This window comes from Dendrobates tinctorius, unplaced genomic scaffold (genome assembly GCF_039654945.1).
Source record: "Dendrobates tinctorius isolate UK_male_01 unplaced genomic scaffold, ASM3965494v1 ptg000015l, whole genome shotgun sequence".
Taxonomy (NCBI): Eukaryota; Metazoa; Chordata; class Amphibia; order Anura; family Dendrobatidae; genus Dendrobates; species Dendrobates tinctorius.
In genome coordinates, this window is record NW_027361683.1 from 31,446,820 (window position 1) to 31,471,497 (window position 24,678).

Sequence of the window (24,678 nt, forward strand, 5' to 3'; positions counted from 1 at the left end):
AACAGCAGCCGGAGCTTAGCAATCTCCATCATACGGTTTCTTTTAAAAAAAAAAGGAAAAGTAGTGTCCATGTTGTACCTCTAATCACTATATAATTGTCAGGTTTTGGCATCAGTAGGTAAGGAGGTGGACCGGGCTGCTGGTACCTCTACCGAGCCGGTTCCAGAACTGCTGAGGCTGCCTCCAACGTTGCCTGGGGGAAGACATGTTGGACCGGACCATCCTCATGACCTGGATAGGAGGGGTAAGATAAAAGAAAATGCGCGTGCGGTGGCAGGCAGTTTGGCGCGAGCCAGCAGTGTGCAGCAGGGTGAGCAGTGTGCTCCATCCCCTGAGCACCAGCGCTGCAACCAGCCGTGCTTGTGCCGCCATCTTCAGTGGGACCGCAGGAGAGAGGTGCCGTGTGCCCAGTGACTGTAGGAGAGAAAGGTGCCGTGTGCTCAGTGACTTTGAGTACCGCGCACGTGTGGAAGGGAGAAAGCCAGGCGTCGGATCCAAGCTTGCAGGATACCCCACCAGTTGCTATACTTCAGACCTCGTTTGACTCTGGAAGTGCTGTGGCTCTTGTTGCTTTGGCCACGCGAGTTTATGGACTGGGGGCTCAGCGGAAGGTACAGGAGACCGACCACTGCTGCCAGAAGACGGACTATCGTTTAAAGGACCTCATCTGTGGACAACTTACTGGTCGTTGAGGACGCTACAACGCCTGCGGGATCAGATGTGGAGGAACCTAAAGAACACAATATGTTTTGACAATTGGACTGCTGCTATTCTGCATCTTTTGCCCTCTGTTTTGTTTCTTGCATTAACTCTTTAACCATTAATATCCATGCAAGGAGCTTATTATACTCTGTTAAATTAAATTGTTACATTTGTTAACCTTTGCTCTGTCTCCTGTTCGTCACTCCATCCAGGAACCTGCTTACAAGTATGTGATGCTTATAAAAATATTACTTACTGAATGTCAATAGGAAATTTCCATTGATAAAAACCTTAACCACTTAACGACCAGGGGTGTTTTTGGTTTTGAATTTTCATTTTTTGCTCCCCTTCTTCCTAAAGCCATAACTTTTTTATTTTTTTGTCAAAATGGCCATGTGAGGGCTTGTTTTTTGCAGGATGAGTTCTACTTTTGAACGACACCATTGGTTTTATCGTGTCATGTAATAGAAAACAGTAAAAAAATTCCAAGTGTGATGAAATTACAAAAAAAAGTGCAATCCCACACTTGTTTTTTGTTTGGCTTTTTTGCTAGGTTCACTAAATGCTAAAACTGTCCTGCAATTATGATTCTCCAGGTCATTATGCGTTCATAGACAGGGCTTATTTTTTGAGCACCAATCTGACGTTTTTATTGATATAATTTTGGTGCAGATACGATATTTTGATCCCCCAATTTTATTTCATTTTATTGCAATGTTGCAGAGACCAAAAAAAGGAAGTCTGGCTTTTCAATTTTTTTCTTGCTACGCTGTTAACCGATTGGATTAATTATTTTTATGTATTGATAGATCGGGCAATTCTGAATGCGGTGATGCCAAATATGTGTATATTTGATTTTTTTTATTGTTTTATTTTGAATGGGGCAAAAGGGGGTGATTTGAACTTTTATGCTTTTTTACTTTTTTAATATTTTTAACAACTTTTTTTTACATTTTGCATGCTTTAATAGTCTTCATGTTTGACTACAAGCTGCAGTTGTCCAATCGCCTCTGCTACATAGAGCAGGGCTGCAGCCCTGCTCTATGTAGCAGATATGCTCACTTGCTATGCGCGCCGCCCACCAGGCAGTGTTCATAGTGATCCAGCAATCTCAACCACAGGGGTCTCCTGTTGACCCTGCGTTGTCATGCCAATAATAACAGGTAATAATAGGTAATAACGTGCTTCCTGTGCATGCATGTTAAATGCCGCTGTCAGTGTTGGACAGTGGCATTTAACCTGTTAACAGCCACGGGTGAATCGCGATTTCACCCACGGCTTTTCGAGGCACATGTCAGCTGTTTAGATCAGCTGTCTTGTGCCGGAAAAGGCTCATTGCCGTAGCCTGCACCAAACAGGGGGAGGCGTTCAATGATGGACTTTGTCCGTCATTGGGCGTTAAGGGGTTAAGGTGAATGTACGTTTTAAATAAACAGTTACAGATATGTTAGGTTAATACATGCATACAGTACATGTGCACTAATTTTTACATTAGACTTGTGCAGTATGATTTAATTACATTTTAATTATACATGTGCAGACAAAATCCATAATTTATTTGTAATTTCTATTTCAGACATTTATAAGATTTATGATGAATCTACTGTTAAAATCCAACCGCACAATTATATGTTGTTTAGCACGCTTACAAGCAGTATTATTTTACATTACAATATATTATTAATGCCCAGCTATCATCATTGTCTCTTAATTTATTTTATTACCTGCTATAGAAATAATTAGAGATCATTAATCTAGTAAAAACATTAACACAGTTTATTTATTATTAATGGACTCGGCATTTCAGGTACATAAGAGAACTTGGATATCTTATTTACACATCAGTGGTCAAGTATTCTACAGTGGCATGTATAAGTTTGGGCACCCTAGGACAAAATTACTGTTATTGTGAAGTTAAGCACGCTGAAGATTAAATGATCTCTAAAAGGCCTAAAGTTAAAGATGACACATTTGTTTTGTATTTTAGGCAAAAAAATGTATTGTCACTTTTTACATTTTAAAAATTACAAAAAAGAAAATAGGCTGATGCATATGTTTGGGCACCCTTGGAGATTTATGTGCTCAGATAACTTTGACCAGGGTTTCAGACCTTAATTATCCTGTTAGGGTTATGGCTTCTTCATCATCTTTAAGAAATGCCAGGTGATGCAAGTTTCCCAGCTTTATAAAAACGAGCCTCCTCTAACCTTGTGCCAAGAAACAGCAGCCAAGCAGCTGCCTAGCACTTTGAAAATAATAATAGTGGAGGCCCAGAAAGCAGGAGAAGGCTGTAAGAAGATAGCAAACCATTTTCAAGTTGCTCTTTCCTCAGTTTAAAATGCAATTAAGAAATGGCAGTTAACAGGAACAGTGGAGGTCAAGGAAAGGTTTGGGAGACCAAGCAAAATTTCAGTGAGAGCTGCTAGTAGAATTGCTAGAGAGGCAAATCAGAACCCCCGCTTGACCTCAAAAGACCTTCAGAAAGATTTAGCAGACTCTGGAGTTGCGATACATTGTTTTGCTATTCGGAGACATCTGCAAAAATATGCCCTTCAAGGAAGAGTCATCAGAAAACAACTCTCCTACATCCTTACCATAAACTTCAGCTTCAAAAATATGCAAAAGAACATTTAAACAAGGCTGATACATTTTTTAATTGTGTCCTGTAGACTGATGAGTTTAAAATAGAACTCTTTGGCCACAATGATCAAAGGTATGTGTGGAGAAAAAAAGGGCACAGAATACCAGGAGAAAAACATCTCACCAACCGTTAAGCATTGGGGTGGATCAATCATGCTTTGGGGTTGTGTTGCAGTCAGTGGCACCGGGAACATTTCACAGGTAGAAGGAAGAACTGATTCAATGAAATTTCAACAAATTATTGATGCAAACATAACACCATCTGTAAAAAAGCTGAAGCTGAAAAGAGGATGGTTTCTACAAATGGATAATGATCCTAATCATATGTCAAAATCCACAATAGACTACCTCAAAAGGCGCAAGCTGAAGGTTTTACAATGGACCTCACAGTCCCCTGATCTGAACATTATTGAAAATCTATCTCTAGACCTCAAAATAGCAGTGTATGCAAGAAGACCCAGTAATCTCACAGAGCTGGAAGAATTTTTTCCAAGGGAAAATGGATGAAAATCCCTCAAACAAGAATTGAAAGTCTCTTGTCTGGCTTCCTATAACAATTACAAGATGCAATACTTTGAAAGTGGATGGCACAAGGTGCTAACCATACAGGGTGCACAGACTTTTGCATTAACCCATATTCTTTTTTGTAATTTGTAAAATGTAAAAGATGAAAATATATATTTTTTGCCTAAAATACAAAGGATATGTGTCATCTTTAACTTTAGGCCTTTTAGAGATCATTTCATCTTCAACTTGTTTAACTGTTCACTGTAATAGCAATTTTAACCTGGGATGCCCAAAGTTTTACATGCCACTGTAAGCCAAATTAATGCATCTGTTTAAGAAGGTAAAATGACATTCAATGTAAAGACAAATTTTCCTGTAAGAAATTATTTTATGCTTTTAAGTTCGTGAAATTACTTTGCAGCATTGCACTCCTGTCTAATTTTTTGTGCAGTAATTATCTATCTAACCCTTATCTATTTTTCTATCTATCTATCTATCTGTCTGTCTGTCTATTTATCTGTCTCAAAAAATTGTGTGATTTTTTTTGCAATTATACACAAGGCGCAAGTGCTGTTGTTTCTTAATTTGTTTTTTCAAGACTTTATATGAAAAACAAATACAGCTAATGAGCAAACAGTTGGTGGATGTCATGTGTTCTGTTATTTTGCTAGATAGACTTGGCAGGAATTGATCAAATGAGTGATCTACTGTTATACCAAAGCGAATGAATTATGTCGTCATCAATCAGAGATAAAAAGGTAATGAAGCCACCACTCTTAAAAATACCAATAAACCAATACCAATTGCTTCCATCAGTGAACAAACCTATTTAGCTGGAAGAGAGAAAATGAAAATTGTCCATTTAAAATGCATTTTTTTTGCTGTTTTTACAGCTGTACATAGAAACATAACAGCTCCCCATTATAATTACATAATGCTGGAAAACTGGTTGTTACTGTGTGAAGCAATTGTACCAAGTAATTGAATATGTTTTATGCTTCAGCAGTATCTGATGTTAGAAAGTAGTTTTCTGATTTGAATAATGAGAAACTGAGAATGACTGACAAGAGAGATAGAGAACAGATTGTTTGACTGCAATTTGCTAGTATATATGCACTATGGATACAGTATGTGCAGTACACACAGATTATATATATATTTATATATATATATATATATATATATATTTGAGTGGTGGGTGCAAGTTTCTGAACCTTTTGCAAAATAAAATCTTTATGATACAATGAAAGAAAGTAGTACTCTGAACATGTATGTCCTGTGTGGATGTTTATTGGTTTATCTAAACCAGGGGTGGGGAACCTCATGCCCTCCGGCCATTTACAGCCCGCGATTACCTTTTCTCTGGCCCCCGGGCAGGAGCCCAGGGTCCGCAGTGCTTGGGCTGGCAGCTGTGCTTTGATGGTCACCAGCCCTTTAATTTCTTCTTGTTCTGTGAGCACCCACATGCAGCGTTCACTACTGAATGCTGAGGCAAAAGCAATGAAAAATGATGTCCTGACACCAGTGCCAGCATCAGGACGTACTTTGTGGGTGAAGTTAGCTGACAATTTGTATGTCCCCCAAAGAATGGTTTAAATATACAAACTGCCCTCGGCAGACAAAAGGTTCTCCAAGCCTGATCTAGACAATAGATGCACAATTTTGTCTCTATGCATTGGGCTTTATCAAGGCTCAGTTTTTTCAACAACTGTTTGGAGATCCAAAATCTAACAATATGTAGTACATTTTTTGGGGGAGAGTGGAACAGAAAAAATAAAAATTCCACACTTTTGGGGTTTCAGTTTACAGTTTTCACTGTCTGGAATAAAGTTCATGTTAATTTTATACTGTAGGTAAGTACAGCTATGATGATTACAAATGTATATCTTTATCCAGAGTCAAAACTAGGTTTTCCTGCCCCTGGGGGAAAAAATTCAACTTAGTGTTCCCTCATATTACCAAGTAGTCTGAGTGGTTATCTTGTGAAAACTCATATGTGATGTGCATTCTTACAGACAACTGCCAACTATCTGTTCTTCCTGTTTCTCGTAAATTTCATTGAAAAACTACAGCTCTTCATTGAGAGAAACATTAAGATAAGTTAGTCGGCATGTGAACTGCAAGCACAGCAAGATCCTGACAGTGAGTATATTACACACTGTCAGGATTTGACTTGCAGTAATGCTCAATTTTATAATTAATGCTCCTAAAATAGCTACATATATAGTAATCCTTAACTTGTCAGATGGTACAATACTTTATTAACAGCTTCACATCCATCATCAGTAAAGGTATGCATCACCAGAACCATCAATAGTACTAGAGATGAAAGGATTAATTGAAATTCAAATTAGATGATGTGGAGACACAGGGGTCAGCGGGTGGTCTAGTCCACTAACAGAAACAGTATGGACCAGGGCACATCCTACTGAAAGCTCCTTCTCCTTTTTCCCATGGGCGTAATACTACTCAGACAACATATGGTAAGGGTAAAACAGTGGCTGTCACAAATCATTTAGGGTCTTCGTCTGCTGACATTTACATGTTGTTTTTACCTTTTGATCCAGCAAGAGTTAATGTCAGTCTCTTGCTGACTGCTGTTTTAGGCTGGTCAGCTGATGTTGGTTGTTAACTACTCCCACCTCCCTTTAAATAGTCACAAGATCCATCAGCTGATTGTCGGATATAGAGTTCTTCTATGCAGACTAGATAGGGGTGTGGAGCTCTCCTGTAATAGTGGGGTTGCTTCTGTTTGAGTTCAGATTCCTGGTATCTTTTGCTCTGCTGCTGTGGAGCTTAGCAGCAGAGCTGAAGCTGAGTATTTCCCTTTTGTCTGTCCCGTTTTTTGTCTCTTTCCCGGTGTATTACCATCTGAAGTAGGCGAGGCTAGCATCCTTGCCAGCCAGTGCACTAGTCAGGGTACATTGAATTGACAGTCAGGGACTAGGCACATGATGGCAGCTAGGGGGAAGGACCCACTTAGGGCATTAGGGAAGCTTACGGACAGGCACAGGTTGGTGTCAGGAGGTGTTCTATTCCATGCTCTTTACAGTTAAAGCTTTCCTCTCCCTTTTCCATCCCATTGTATTCATATGCTGTCTTGTCAACAGGATTTACCTGTCTGAGCGTGACAGTGGCAATACTTTATTAAACCACAAAACAGGCAAATAACACATAGAATGGTCCCAGCAAAATACCCAAGATTGTGCAAAGTTACAGTCTCACCCTTCCGTTGACTCGCTGGGATAAGAGCAGCTGTGACTTGAGAGCTTTCTGTGTCCACTATGCCATCTATAGTATGCACAGAATGGAGGTAATGACAAGCTTAGGAAGATAACAGTCCACTGAGGTACAAGACCAGGTGACCAGAGGGTCACAACTTGGATTCACTGAATATCTCCATTGAGCCAGGTGGGTCCCATTCCTGGCTTTCCCAAATGTATCCATAATGCTCAGTAATGGTCAATAGAGCACATCTATATTCTTTCAGCCCTCTAATCTGGCATCCTGTCGAATGTCAAATCTGTATCCCTTGAAAAGGGGGAGACAGGGCGCTTCCTATGCGTAGGTCTGTATGGAAAGTAGATGAGTGCACAGGAAGTGTTAGGCTCACCTGATAGGGTTGTGTGAGTCACAACACCTATAATCGCATAAAACAGCTGCAGCAGTCTGCACGAGGTCCAAGGACTTGGTACAAAGAGAAGGCTGGTAGTGCAATAAGAGACTGCGCTGCTGTGGTAGAATTCAAGATATCTTTATTGCCAACGCGTTTCCTGAGCCAGTCCCAGCTCACTTCATCAGGGCATGTTACAGAAGATCATTGCAGGGGTATATATACATAAAAAAAAAAAGGGGGAGGCGCCAAGAGTAGTGGGGTGACACGTCAACATGGATATATACATGAATCATACAAAACAATAAAACTTTATTACAACCATATTTAAAACGATGTTTAAAATGCCATAAAAAGAGTGTTGGTATAAAAAACGTGATTAAGAAATAAAAAGACACGGGGCGATCACGAGGTAAAAGATTAAAAAATGGCACTCGAGTCCTGGGGTGGATTAGAACTTGCCTCAGAGGATATAACTCATGGTATTAGTCCACTATGCTACATGTGAGACTGGAAAGTAAGGAGAAAATGGTTAAAATCATGTGTAAATAGCTAAAGCTATTCTCAAATATCTTTTTTCTAGGTGGAGAAAAGAGAAGAACAACAAGAAGAAACTCTCTGGAATAGGTGATATAAAAATGGTTAAAAATTGAGTGTTAAGACTTAATAAAAATAAAAAAATAAAAATTTTTGAAAATTAAAAAAAAAAAAATTCATGGGTAAAAAAAAAAAAAATGCAGGGGTACAGCAGTTTGTGATCCACTTACAGGTGCAGCTCCAGGCGTTTGTCCATCATAGATTACTTCCAACACAGATTATTATCTCGGGAGAGATTATTCTTCAAACCGTTGGCCAAATTCCAGCATCATCCAGCCATGAGGATCCCATTTTCTGTTCTTATACAGAGGAAGAAACGAAGACCATGAAAGGTCTGTTCCATACCCTTGAGAACCATATCAAGGACGAAATTGTACATAGCTTACATGCTAGGTTTCTCAATATATACCTAGAGGAACAATTATGCCCTCTGGGTTTAAGGATTTCTCTGCAGACCCCTTTCCCAAAAGATCTTGAATTTTCAGTAACCTGGAACAACATACAAAAAGACTGTATTCAGAGACTTTTAGCCTGCTTATGCAAAAAAAGAGCTCTCTTAGCTGAGGCTGCTGCCCAGAATGTTTTGGAAATAGATTCTCAACTCTAGAATTTTGACAGTCATCCCTTATTCAGGAAGATCAACTCTAGCATCTCTACATCTGCTCTAAAACTAGAACATGAACTTATTTTGAAGAAATCTAAAAAACTCAATAGGGACAGGGAGGATCCCTGCTCTCCACCTGAAGATCCTGAGGATGATAGGGATTCCCCTACCATCCCTCCAAGTTCCAAGACAGCTTAGAAAACCAAACTCCTACCCCACCTCACACAGGGGACCCTCTGGGAGGGTATTCACTAATAGTAACAGAGGGTGGAATGTTCCTCAGCATAGGAACAGATCCAGAGAACCCCCTGCACTACTAAATCAAAATGCCAAACCTGCTCCCAAATCCAAACCCACTCTATCTGAATTAATGAGTTCAAATATTAGTTCCTTTCAAGAAACTGCCTCTAATAATGTTTTTTTCCCAACTATGGATCTAATCAGCACTACTGAAATGGTGAACCTTATCAATGAAAGAAGGAAATCTGCTTCCTTCCCACTCCCCTTCTTTAATTCTCTCTGTCCCTCTCCTACCCCTATCACATCTGCTCTAACAGTCCTTGATTGTCAGGAACCTGAAGTTTTTCCTGACACTCCAGACCTCTTGGATCTCTCTATCCATCCCACTGATGAGACCTTACCTTCTACCATTCCTGAAAAAATTGTAATAGACAACTCCACTGCAGGCTCTTCAGTTGCTGTCTCTTTTTTACCTGCAGCACTGAATCCTGCACAGAAAACACCCAAAAAGAACAACATAACCCATTTTTTTCAAAAGGTCCAACAAAAGCAAAAAAATCCTTTAGAGGATGCAGAGGAAAGGGAATTGAGAAAAAAAAGGCAAAAACGATCATTAACACAATCTAAATCTAATATCTTCAACCTTTCCTCCCATGTTCTTTCCTCTGAAGAAATCAGTCTACTGAATAAAGGTTTGTCTTTTTGCCCCACATCCAGGAGTGATGGATTTGATTTGTTTTTGGACACCCAAAGATTTATCAGGAAAATCACACTCCTCAGACACTTTGAGATAAAAAAAATCTCTTCCTACCACTAATGGGGTTAATTCTACTGATTCATCCATCCACTTGGATGTGAAAGGCAACCATCTAGAAACTTTCTCTGATCTACTTCTAGACCAGTTGAAAGATCTAGATAAGGAGCATACCTCTATCAACAAAAATCTTACTAATAGGGAGCAGGCAGCATTGACTAAGCTTGAGAAAAACTGCAATATTATCATCAAATCTGCTGATAAAGGCGGTGGTATTGTAATACAGGACAGGAAAGACTATGTACAGGAATCCTACAGGATTTTATCTGACACCAATTTTTATGAAAAACTCCCCCACAATCCCATCCCTTCTGCCACCATTGCTTATAACCTTTTAATCAATGAAGCTTTTACTGAAGGAACCATCAATGATCAAGAGAAGAAATTTCTGGTCAATAAAAATCCATCCACTCCCTTCATTTATCATCTTGATAAAATACATAAATCTACAACCAACCCCCCAGGTAGACCCATAATTTCTGGCATAGGGTCCCTTACAAGTAACTTGTCCTTTTTTATTGACTGAAAAATGCAACATCATGTTCTCTTGTTACCTAGCCACCTGAAGGACTCCACTGAATTGATTAATCTGGTTCATGATGTGTTATGGAAAGACTCTTATTATTTTATTTCTTTAATTTGATGTATCTGCTTTACATACAAACATTGAACATGAGTTGGGTCTTGAATGTTTTAACAGGTTCCTTTTATCAGACATTCGTTTATCTGTTGCACAAAAAGCTTTTATCTACAAAGGGATGGATTTTAGTTTGCATAATAACTTTTTTACTTTTCTGGGGGAATTTTATCACCAGACACGTGGGACCGCTATGGGATCACGAGTAGCACCTACGTATGCAAATCTTTTTATGGGGGTCTTTGAACAAAATGTTATCACCAATGAGACTTTTAATAAAGGCATCATTTTATACAGAAGATACATTGATGACCTGTTCTTAATCTGGGACAATGACGTTTTAGATGTGGGTGCTCTTATTTGTTCCATCCAGAATAATCCATGGGGCTTGACTTTTACCCCACATGTTAATAATCAGTCCATGGATTTTTTAGACATCACATTTTTCATCAGGGATTCCAAGATTTGCAGTAAAACGTTTTTTAAAGAGGTGGATTCTAATAGTTATGTACATTTTAAGAGTGGACACTACAAAAAATGGCTTTTTAATATTCCTCACAATCAGTTCCAAAGGATAAGAAAGAACTGCACTAATGATGATGATTTTAACACAAAATCCGAAGTCCTGAGGGAAAGGTTCCTTGCTCTCAGAGGTATCCCAAAAAACTCATTAGTTCTACATGTGATAATGTTTTTAAAAATTTTAACCAGAATATTCTCCTCAGCAAATCTCTGACTAAACAAAAGAAAGATGATGCTGAACTCTTTAGAACAAATTTTATTACAACATTCAGTTCACAACAGAACAGGATAAGAGATGTTCTAAATAATTTATGGCCCATCATTAAGAAGGACCCCATACTTAATGGGGTCCTTCCAGACAAACCTGCTATCACCTTCCGAAAGGCCAGGTCATTAAAGAATATTCTTGCTCCAAGTAAACTTCTACCCCAGAAGCCAACTACCCATACCATTTCATCACCAGGGATTTATCAGTGTCACCATCCTAATTGTGTTTGCTGTCATACCATTTCACACTGCACGTCTGTTTGTCCACCCTATTACACTTGAAAAATTTCCCTTCAAATTCCACCTCACTTGTCATTCCTCTCATGTTATATATGTCATTTCCTGTCCTTGTCCCAGATTGTATGTAGGTCGCACTACACAAGCACTACATTGTCGCATGAATTCACACCGTCACAATATCAAAATAGGCTTCCAAAAACATGGACTTTCACGACACTTTGACACCACACATTCCAGAGATTTCAGTAAAGCCACCATTTATCCCATTGATCACATACCAGACCACATCCCCAATAGGTTTCAATCACTATGCAGAAAGGAAGTTTTTTGGATCTACAAACTCAAATCTATTGAGCCCAATAGTCTTAATATCATCAGTGATGTTTTTTATTGATTTTATTTTGACCCTGTGTTTTAATATCTTATCCTTTCAATTCCTTTATATCATCATCTTCGTTTTTTAAAGAAAAAAATGTTTATGCATTTTTTTTTCACCCATTAATTTTTTTTTTTTTTTAATTTTTCTTAAATTTTTTTTCATTTTTTTATTTTTTTATTTTTATTAAGTCTTAACACTTAATTTTTAACCATTTTTATATCACCTATTCCAGAGAGTTTCTTCTTGTTGTTCTTCTCTTTTCTCCACCTAGAAAAAAGATATTTGAGACTAGTTTTAGCTATTTACACATTATTTTAACCATTTTCTCATTACTTTCCAGTTTCACATGTAGCATAGTGGACTAATACCATGAGTTATATCCTCTGAGGCAAGTTCTAATCCACCCCAGGACTCAAGAGCCATTTTTTACCTCGCGATCCCCCCCGTGTCTTTTTATTTTTTAATCACGTTTTTTATACCAACACTCTTTTTATGGCATTTTAAACATTGTTTTTAATATGGTTGTAATAAAGTTTTATTGTTTTGTATGGTTCATGTATATATATCCATGCTGACGTGTCACCCCACTATTCTTGGCGCCTCCCCCTTTTTTTTATGTATATATACCCCTGCAATGATCTTCTGTAACTTGCCCTGATGAAGTGAGCTGGGACTGGCTCAGGAAACGCGTTGGCAATAAAGATATCTTAAATTCTACCACAGCAGCGCAGTCTCTTATTGCACTACCAGCCTTCTCTTTGTACCAAATCTGTGTCCCTTGTGATAGAGCCATGATGTTATTGCAGCTGTCTTGTAGAGTGTTCCTGGCTGTGGTTTTATAAATCATCTCTTGTATGTCTGGATTTATTGATGTCTGGATGTGTTTTATTACAAAAGTGCATACCCTCTTTTTATAGTTAACAACTGTCCTTCAAGCCAGCATTCAAAGATCAAGAGGAAGATGTGATGACTAGTGTTGAGCATTCCGATACCGCAAGTATCGGGTATCGGCCGATACTTGCTGTATCGGAATTCCGATACCGACTTCCGATATTTTTTCAATATCGGAATTCGGCATCGGAATCGGAAGTTCAGTTGATTGACAGCCTGACGTCATCATGATGCGCGGTGTGTGCGCATCATGATGCGCCGTCATTTCGGGCCTTCCGGGGGTCTCTGCCGGCCTGCCGGGGGGCTGTGCCGGCCTGCCGGGGGGCTGTGTGGACTGCCCGGGGTCTGTACCGGCCTGCCGGGGGGCTGTGCCGGCCTGCCGGTGGTCTGTGCACCCTGTGGGGGTCTGTACCGGCCTGCCGGGGGGCTGTGCCGGCCTGCCGGTGGTCTGTGCACCCTGTGGGGGTCTGTACCGGCCTGCCGGGGGGCTGTGCCGGCCTGCCGGTGGTCTGTGCACCCTGTGGGGGTCTGTACCGGCCTGCCGGGGGGCTGTGCCGGCCTGCCGGTGATCTGTGCTGATGTCCGGGGGTCTGTGCAAGCATCGTCCGATGGGACTACAAGTCCCATCTGGCGATGCCTGCTACCATGACAGTGATTGACACATTAGCCAATGATGGGACAGTAGTAGTCCCATCATCCGGCTAATGTGTTAAATGTTAAAAAAAAAAAATACTACATACATACTACATGCATGCTACATACATACTACATGCTACATACATACTACATACATACTACATACATACTACATACATACTACATGCATGCTACATACATACATGCATGCTACATACATACTACATGCATGCAACATACATACTACATGCATGCTACATACATACTACATGCTACATACATACCACATACATACTACATACATACTACATACTACATATATACTACATGCATGCTACATACATACTACATGCTACATACATACCACATACATGCTACATACATACTACATACATACTACATACATACTACATGCATACTACATGCATGCTACATACATACTACATACATACCACATACATACTACATACATACTACATACTACATATATACTACATGCATGCTACATACATACTACATGCTACATACATACTACATATATACTACATACATACTACATACATACTACATGCATACTACATGCATACTACATGCATACTACATGCATGCTACATACATACCACATACATACTACATACATACTACATACATACTACATGCTACATACATACTACATATATACTACATGCATGCTACATACATACTACATGCTACATACATACCACATACATACTACATACATGCTACATACATACTACATATATACTACATGCATGCTACATACATACTACATATATACTACATGCATGCTACATACATACTGCATGCTACATGCATGCTACATACATACTACATACATACTACATGCTACATACATACCACATATATACTACATACATACAATACATTCATACAATACATACATAGACATACAGTACATATAACATAGAGTAACATACTTACCAATACTTGTCACATTGTTCCCCGAAGCCATTGTCTTTTCCGGAATAAATATTAACATAACAAACCACAAAAATACTCACCCATGATCCGAAGCAGTCCACGAGTGTGTCCCACGACGATCTTGGGTAGAGAACGGCAGCATCAGATGATGCTGCCGTTCTCTACGGGCTGCAGGAATCCAATGACGGAAGGTAGGTATCCTTCCGCACTGTATTCCTTCGCCACTTAAAAAAAAAAAAAAAAGTCCCTAGTCTCACTTTATGCCATTGCTGTGTGGGAAATTATGTTAATATTTATTCCGGAAAAGACAATGGCTTCGGGGAACAATGTGACAAGTATTGGTAAGTATGTTACTCTATGTTATATGTACTGTATGTCTATGTATGTATTGTATGAATGTATTGTATGTATGTAGTATATATGTGGTATGTATGTAGCATGTAGTATATATGTAGTATGTATGTAGCATGCATGTAGTATATATGTATGAATGTATGTAGCATGTAGTATGTATGTAGTATGTATGTGGTATGTATGTAGCATGTAGTATGTATGTAGTATGTATGTAGCATGCATGTAGTATGTATGTAGTATGTATGTAGTATATATGTAGTATGTATGTAGCATGTAGTATGTATGTAGCATGCATGTAGTATATATGTAGTATATATGTAGCATGTAGCATGTATGTAGTATGTATGTGGTATGTATGTAGCATGTAGTATGTATGTAGCATGCATGTAGTATATACGTAGTATGTATGTAGCATGTAGTATGTATGTAGCATGCATGTAGTATATATGTAGTATGTATGTAGCATGTAGTATGTATGTAGCATGCATATAGTATATATGTAGTATGTATGTAGCATGTAGTATGTATGTAGCATGCATGTAGTATATATGTAGTATGTAGCATGTAGTTTGTATGTAGCATGCATGTAGTATATATGTAGTATGTAGCATGTAGTATGTATGTAGCATGCATGTAGCATGTACTATGTATGTAGCATGCATGTAGTATATATGTGTTATGTATGTAGCATGTAGCATGCATGTAGCATGCATGTAGTATGTATGTAGTATGTATGTAGTATATATGTGGTATGTATGTAGCATGTAGTATGTATGTAGCATGCAGTATGTATGTAGCATGCATGTAGTATATATGTAGTATGTATGTAGTATATATGTAGTATGTATGTTGCATGTAGTATTTATGTAGTATGAATGTAGCATGTATGTAGTATGTAGTATGAATGTAGCATGTATGTAGTATGCATGTTGTATGTATGTAGCATGTAATTTTTTTTTTTTTTTTACATTCAACACATTAGCCGGATGATAGGACTATTACTGTCCCATCATTGGCTAATGTGTCAATCACTGTCATGGTAGCAGGCATCGCCAGATGGGACTTGTAGTCCCATCGGACGATGCCTGCACAGACCCCCGAAGCCTGCACAGACCACCGGCAGGCCGGCACAGCCCCCCCGGCAGGCCGGCACAGCCCCCGGAGCCTGCACAGACCACCGGCAGGCCGGCACAGCCCCCCGGCAGGCCGGCACAGCCCCCCGGAGCCTGCACAGCCCCCCGGCAGGCCGGCACAGCCCCCCGGTAGGCCGGCACAGCCCCCCGGCAGGCCGGCACAGCCCACCGGAGCCTGCACAGACCACCGGCAGGCCGGCACAGCCCCCCGGCAGGCCGGCACAGACCACCTGAGCCTGCACAGACCCCCTGGCAGGCTGGCACAGCCCCCCGAAAGGCCCGTACAGACCCCAGAGAGGCTGTACAAGGGCAGGAAAGGGTTTTTCTTATTCCGATACCGGAAGTCCCATAGACTTGAATGGGACTTCCGGTATCGGAATCGGCGATACCGATACTTTTTTAAAGATCGGCCGATACCATCCGATACGATACTTTGAAGTATCGGACGGTATCGCTCAACTCTAGTGATGACATTGACTCACATTGTTTGACTTTTTAATCAATTTGCATAGTTTTTACTCCCTTGTTTTGCAAGTCAAACCAGTCAACCAGCTAGCTGGCCTAGACAATGTGTAATCAACATATGAGCAAACATAATTGTTCAATTGCTCTGCATTCATATCATCCAAAATAACAGCACAATACGTTACAACGAACGTCAAATTTAAAGTCAATATTACAGGCTGATATGAACAAAAGTCTGTGTTTTCTTGACCAACCAGAAAGAAACACATGCATTCAAAACTCAACATATAGATAGTACAGATAAAATGCTGTGTCATCACAGATGACTTTGCCGAATTTAACATAAAAAATTGATTTGCAAAAAAATAGATTTCGGCAAATCACAATATGTCTTTAAAACATATTGTCAAACTATACAAAATAGTTAATAACTAACATTTCACATACGTGTGTCTACTTTATTTTAGCATATTTTTTTATTCATCCATTTGTGACTTATGAGTAGAATAGCAATTTTTAACATTTTAAAAAAACCTTCAGAAAACTATTTTTCTAGTGGTCAATTCAATTTTCAAGTACATTTCGGAGGCATATATTTAGACAAAAATCACCCCATTTGAAAAAAATGGAATTCTCTCACATAATCCCCTATATACTGTAGATATGGAACCGGCAGAGAATACACTGTGTGCAGAATTATTAGGCAAATGATTATTTTGATCACATCATCCTTTTACACATGTTGACCTACTGCAAGCTGTATAGGCTTGAAAGCCAACTGCCAATTATGTAAATCAGGTGATTTGCATCTCTGTAATGAGGAGGGGTGTGGTCTAATGACATCAACACCCTATATAAGGTGTGCTTAATTATTAGGCAACTTCTCTTTCCTTTGGCAAAATGGGTCAGAAGAAAGATTTGACAGACTCTGAAAAGTCAAAAATTGTGAGATGTCTTGCAGAGGGATGCAGCAGTCTTGAAATTGCCAAACTTTTGAAGCGTGTTCACTGAACAGTCAAGTGTTTCATGGCAAATAGCCAACAGGATCGCAAAAGCGTGTTGATAAAAAAAGCGCGAAATAACTGCCCATGAAATTAGGAAAATCAAGCGTCAAGCTGCCAAGATGCCATTTGCCACCAGTTTTGCCATATTTCAGAGCTGCAACGTTACTGGAGTATCAAAAAGCACAAGGTGTGCCACACTCAGGGACATGGCCGAGGCAAGGAAGGCTGAAAAATGACCACCTTTGAACAAGAAACATAAGATAAAACGTCAAGACTGGGCCAAGAAATATATTAAGACTGATTTTTCTAAGGTTTTATGGACTGATGAAATGAGAGTGACTCTTGATGGGCCAGATGGATGGGCCCAAGGCTGGATCAGTAAAGGGCAGAGAGCTTCACTCCAACTCAGACGCCAGCACGGTGGAGGTGGGGTACTGGTATGGGCTGGTATCATCAAAGATGAACTTGTGGGACCTTTTTGGGTTGAGGATGGAGTGAAGCTCAACTCCCAGACCTACTGCCAGTTTCTGGAAGACACCTTCTTCAAGCAGTGGTACAGGAAGAAGTCGGTATTGTTCAAGAAAAACATGATTTTCATGCAGGACAATGCTCCATCACATGCATCCAATACTCCACAGCGTGGCTGGCCAGTAAAGGTTAAAAGAAGAAAAAGTAATGACATGGCCCCCTTGTTCACCTGATCTGAACCCCATAGAGAACCTGTGGTCCCTCATAAAATGTGAGATCTACAGGGAGGGAAAACAGTACACCTCTCGGAACAGTGTCTGGGAGGCTGTGGTGGCTGCTGCACGCAATGTTGATCGTAAACAGATCAAGCAACTGACAGAACCTATGGATGGAAGGCTTTTGAGTGTCATCGTAAAGAAAGGTGGCTATATTGGTCACTGATTTTTTTTTTGTTTTTGAATGTCAGAAATGTTTATTTCTAAATTTTGTGTTGTTATGTTGGCTTACCTGGTGAAAATAAACAAGTGAGATGGGTATATATTTGGTTTTTATTAAGTTGCCTAATAATTCTGCACAGTAATAGTTACCTGAAAAAACAGATATCCTCCTAAGATAGCCAAATCTAAAAAAAACACTCCAACTTCCAAAAATATTAAGCTTTGATATTTATGAGTCTTTTGGGTTGATTGAGAACATAGTTGTTGTTCAATAATAAAAAGAATCCTCTCAAATACAACTTGCCTAATAATTCTGCATGCAGTCTATACTAGTGCTTCTTACTAAATTAGAATATCATCAAAAAGTTAATTTATTTCAGTTCTTCAATACAAAAAGTGAGACTCATATATTATATAGAGTCATTACAACAGAGTGATCTAGTTCAAGTGTTTATTTCTGTTAATGTTGATGATTATGGCTTACAGTCAATGAAAACCCAAAAGTCATTATTTCAGTAAATTAAAATAATTAACAAAAACACCTGCAAAGGCTTCCTAAGCATTTAAAATGGTCCCTTAGTCTGTTTCAGTAGGTTCCACAATCATGGGGAAGACTGCTGACAGGACAGATGTCCAGAAGCAGTCATTGACACACTCCACAAAGAGGGTAAGCCATAAAAGGTCATTGATAAGGAAGCTGGCTGTTCACAGAATGCTGTATCCAAGCATATTAATGGAAAGTTGAGTGGAAGGAAAAAGTGTGGTAGAAAAAGGTGAACAAGCAAACGAGATAACCGCAGCCTTGAAAGGATTGTTAAGAAAAGGCCTTTCAAAAATTTAGGGGAGATTCACAAGGAGTGGACTGCTGCTGTAGCCATTGCTTCAAGAGCCACCACACACACATATCCAGGACATGGGCTACAAGTTTGAAGGTGTTGTTTTCGGATGAAAGTAAATTTTGCATTTTATTTGGATATCAAGGTACCAGAGTGTGGAGGAAGAGTGGAGAGGCACTCAATCCAAGCTACTGGAGTTCTAGTGTAAATTGTCCACAATCAGTGATGGTTTGGGGAGCCATGTCATCTGCTGTGTAGGTCCACTGTGTTTTATCAAGACCAAAGTCACCGCAGCTGTCTACCAGGAAATTTTAGAGCACTTCATGCTTCTCTCTGCCAACAAGCTTTTTGGAGATGGAAATTTCATTCTCCAGCAGGACTTGGCACCTGTCCACTCTGCCAAAAGTACCAATACCTGGTTAAAAACCAACAGTATCACTGTGTTTGATTGGCCAGCAAACTCGCCAGACCTTAACCCCATACAGAATCTATGGGGTATTGTCAAGAGGAAGATGAGAGACACCAGAAACAACAATGTAGACAAGCTGAAGGCTGCTATCAAAGCAACCTGGGCTTCCATAACACCTCAGCAGTGCCACAGGCTGATAGCCTCCATGCCATGCCACATTGATGCAGTAATTGATGCAAAAGGAGCCCGACCAAGTGTAGTACATGTGCCGACTGGGGGGTGGTCCCTTTCGGCTGCAGAACAGATGGGAGACAGATGCAGAAATCCGTTCCATTAGGTCCAAACTTTATTGGGTGTCCTCTTGACATCCACAGCAGACACAACAGCTTCTGCTCCCTGGTCTGGGTACCTGTCACCTTCCTTCAGCTTCTATTCGAGAAGACCCCCTGGGTTCCTTCACTATGGCTGCCATTAGGCCCATGGCCACAGCGCTTCCCCCGTCCGAGTCTGTCCTACTCTCTTTTCGGTGTCCAGCCATCCTGTACCCCAGACCTCCATTAGTCACTGCCGTCCTGTCCTGCAGCTATCCTCTCAGGGCCACCCCGTTCTGCTAGTCACCATCTCTTTCTCTTCTGTCATTCCTGAGCTTCTCCTTCCTCTGTCCTCTCCTGAGCTCTTCTCACTTCTCTCTTCCTCCTGGGTGTCTACCCTGCCCCTGGGACTCTCCTTCCTTATATCTCCTCTTTCTGGAAATCCCCTTCTCAGTGCCGTAGCTCCCCCACCATGACTATACAGTTTATCTAGCCTAAAACCTGCTGTTGAGTCCTTTTCTCACTGCTCCCTGTCTCCATCTCGTGGCCAAAACCCAGTACTACGTCATCCTGTACTAATTTCCAGTTGTTAACCATACACATATAATAAATCATCGTGCACATTATCTTTTACATGTCCTTCCCACCTCAGACAGGTCCATAGGTCAGTCCACCCCCTAGATAAGTATTGAGTGCATTTATTTCAGTAGGCCAACATTTTGGATTTTAAAGTAATTTTTCAAGCTGGTGTTATAAAGTATTCTAATGTAATGAGATAATGTCTTTTGGTTTTTTATTGGCTTTAAGGCATAATAATCAACATTAACAGAAATATACACTTGAAATAGATCACTCTGTTTGTAATGACTATATAATATATGAGTGTCACTTTTTCTGTTGAAGAACTGAAATAAAATAACTTTTTGATGATATTCTAATTTAGTGAGAAGCACTTGTAGATACGATAAATCCACTCTTAATCATATCTAGAGTTGAGCGAAACGGGTCGGCCAAATTCAGAATTAGCTGACTTTTGCTAAAGTCGGGTTTCGCGGATTGAAAACCGACCATAGCGTGAGGTCGGCCATGAGGTTGCCGACTTGAGCGCCAAATTCGCGTTACCAACAATGCTTCCAGCGCCTTTTCTCATCCAATCATCAAGGATGCACACTGTGGGCAACGCGATTACATAGGCAGTGGCCCCCACCATGTTAGAGAAGGGCATGCAAATGATTGGCTGGCTTTGTGTGGCGTCACAGTGCCTATAAAAGGCCGTGACAGCCGACTGCCATCTTACTTCTGCCGATCTTAGCATAGGGAGTGGTTGCTGCTGCTCATTCTCAATAGGGAGAGTGTTTAGGCAGGCCAAAAAACAAAAAAATTGCTTCTGCTGATAGTGAATGTCACTGTACAACACAACAGTTTGTGTGCAGTGACAGGGGAGGCTATATTTTTGTGCAGCAGCTCTGTTGGTTATTAGGCTGCCTTATAAGGTTCCCTGATAGCTGCATTCCTGTTTTCACACTACTGTGCAAACTGCTTTTTTAAAAGCAAAAATATTTGTATTCCTTTTTTCTGCACAGTTACCAGTCGTTCATTTTTTCGCACTTTTTTGTGCAGCAGCTCTATTGGTGATTAGGCTGCCTTTTAAGGCTCCCTGATAGCTGCATTGCTGTTTGCACACTGCTGTGCAGAGTGCTTTTTTAAAAGCAAATATATTTTTATTCATTTTTTCTGCACAGTTACCAAGCGTTCATTTTTTCACACTTTTTTGTGCAGCAGCTCTGTTGGTGATTAGGCTGTCTTACAGTATAAGGCTCCCTGATAGCTGCATTGCTGTTTGCACACTGCTGTGCAGACTGCTTTTTGAAAATCAAAAATCCTTTTATTCCTTTTTTTCTGCACAGTAGATACTGAGCGTAAATTTTTTCACACACCGCATAGAGGTGTATGCTCCTCACAGACTACCATCTACCGGCCGGTATCACGGACAAATACATGCTATATGTGTGCGACTCCGTAAAAAAATACACGGAGATTAACATTTTTCCATACATACACCGTATAGAGGTGTCTGATTCTCAAACAGTATCGGATATCTGGTGTTCTTATTATGGTCACATCTACACAGAGTCAGCGTGTCTGTGTGACACTCCATAAATACATATACGGACATTTCCATTTCTCTATACACCGTATTGAGCTGTCCGATTATCAAACAGTATCTGATATCAAAATATATACGGAGATTTCACTTCTTACATACACCTTACACAGCTGTACGTTACTCATACAGTACCATTTCTCTGCTGGTATTTTTGGTACATTTTCCCAAACATGAGGAAGCATGGTGGAAGAGGCTGCGGATGTGGGCAGGGGGGTGCAGCTGGTACTGATGGTGGTGCATCGGCTGGTTCTGGCTAAAGCACAGTAGCAGGTAAGGCAGGAGGTGTTGAGCCTGCGTCATCGTCTGGCACAAGAAGGCCTTTACGGTTCCCTTTTCTGGGAGTAGGTAAACAGCTTTTAAAACCGGAGCATCAGGAACAGGTTTTGGCTTACATTGCCGAAACAGCCTCCAGCTCTATTGCCTCCTCTTCTGAAGTTACAAAAACTGCAAGCACAGAGTCGTAAGTGCAGGCCTCTGGTCAGGAACAACACCTTTCCTTGTGTCCTTCACCCACACCAAAAGTGAAAGATGCTGCAGCACACACTTCAGATTACTCCATGGAGCTCTTTTCACATACCATTCCTGGGTTATCAAGTCAAATTCTGAATTCCCCAGTCCAAGATGAATCTGACATGGAGAGCACTGATGCACAGCCACTGCTAGATGAATCTACTGTTACATTCAGCCACAGCACGACATTGCCCTCGCAGTCTACTGAGCCCGAATCAGACCCTAATGAAACTCAGGTGCCCCTTCCCGCATACTATACCTCCTTACACGGTGACACAGAGGAAGTTACAGTGGAATTAGCAGATGACATTGAAGACGAGGTCATGGATGACCCAGTTGTTGACCCGGATTGGCATCCATTGGGGGAAGAGGGTGCCAGTGACAATAGGTCAGAGCAGGAGAAGGATCCGCAGCAGGCATCTTCATCGCAGCAGCAGTTATCCGACAGGTCCGTAACTGTTAAAAAACTTGGCAAGAAAACGAAAAGAGTTGCAGAACAGCTTGGCTAGATGGTCAAATTAGCACAGCGTGCAAGCCCTGAAAATTTGTACCATAGAAGGAAGAGTGCAGTGTTTCACTATTTTGAACAAAATCCTACTGATGACGCAAAGGTTATCTGTAAGAACTGCCGAAGGACCTTTAGCAGTGGGAAAAATCTACGAAATTTGAATACCAGTTGCATGCTTAGACATTTAACCAACATGGACTTGCAAGCGTGGACGGACTACAAAACCTCAGGTAGCACATGTGCATCTGCTCCCACTGAAGTTAGCCGGCAACGCTCCAATCCTTCCCCCACTGTAAGGCCACCACTAAGCACGCCACCATCAAGAAATGTTGAGGTGTCGTCGCTAGGCCAAAACAATCAGGCAATCACAATATTTTCGTGAAGGAAACACTGAATCTAGGCCATCAACACCCTCACCACACCAACCCCTTCTCAGTCCGTCATGTCCAATACTAGTTCCCCCATATGCAGCTCTCAAGTCCAGCTCACCCTACCAGACACTCTGAGTAGGACAAGAAAGTACTCATCCTCTCATCCGCGTACACTGGCTTTGAACGCCTACATTGCCAAACTGATATCATTAGAGATGATGCCCTTCCGTTTGGTAGAAAGCGAAGCTTTCCGAGAACTCATGGCCTACGCTGTCCCATGCTATGACCTACCCAGTCGGCACTTCTTTTCTCGAAAAGCCATCCCTGCCCTCCACCGGCATGCAAAAGTCCGCATTGTCCATGCGCTAAAACAGTCAGTGAGTGGAAAGGTGCACCTCACAACAGATGAATGGACCAGTAGGCATCGCCAGGGCCATTACGTGTCCATCACTGCGCACTGGGTTAATGTGGTGGATGCAGGCTCCACAGGGGACAGCGGCTATGGAACAGTGCTGCCTAGCCCACGGTATAGGAAACAGTTGGCTGTAGGCGTTCGACCCTCCTCATCCTCCAGAAGTGAAAGCTCATTGACAGAGCGCAGTCGCACGAGCACTCCATCCACATCTGTCAGTGTTGCACATGAGGTGTCCCACTATCGAACAGCTAGTGCTAAACGGCAGCAAGCTGTTTTAAAAATGATGTCTTTGGGCAACAGTAGACACACCGCAGAGGTACTGGCCGACTACTTGCATCGACAAACTGAGTCATGGCAGGGCAGTCTACATCTTGAGCCAGGCAAGGTAGTCAGTGATAATGGGTGGAATTTTGTGGCAGCCATAGCCCTTTCAAAACTCACACACATACCTTGCCTGGCTCACACTTTGAACCTGGTGGTGCAGTGCTTCCTAAATAATTATCCGGAGTTAACAGCCCTGCTCCATAATGTGCGAAGACTGTGCTCGCACATCCGTCGCTCAAATGTCCACTCCAGTTGTACGCAGAAGCTGCAGCGATCACTCAACCTCCCCAAGCACCGCCTAATCATAGATGTTGCTACAAGATGGAACTCCACCATGCACATGGTTGAGAGGCTGTGTGAACAGAGGCAGGCTGTAATGCATTTGTGGGAGGCTACACAGGCAGGCAGTTTGAGGGCAGACATGGAATTGTCGGGTGTGCAGTGTTGAAAGCTGAAAGACCTCTGTAAAGTCCTTCAGTGTTTTGAGGAATGCACATGGCTGGTAAGCGCAGATGATGCCATCATAAGCATGAGCATACCACTTATGTGTCTGCTCATGCAAACTTTGACGCACATTAAGGATCAGGTGAAGAGCAACAGGAGGAGGAGGGAAGCCTTGATGACAGTCAGCCATAGTCTGGTCAGGGAACTGGCATGGATGAGGTGGAGGAAGAAGAAGATGAGGAGGATGAGAGGGATGATTATTTTGGGGAG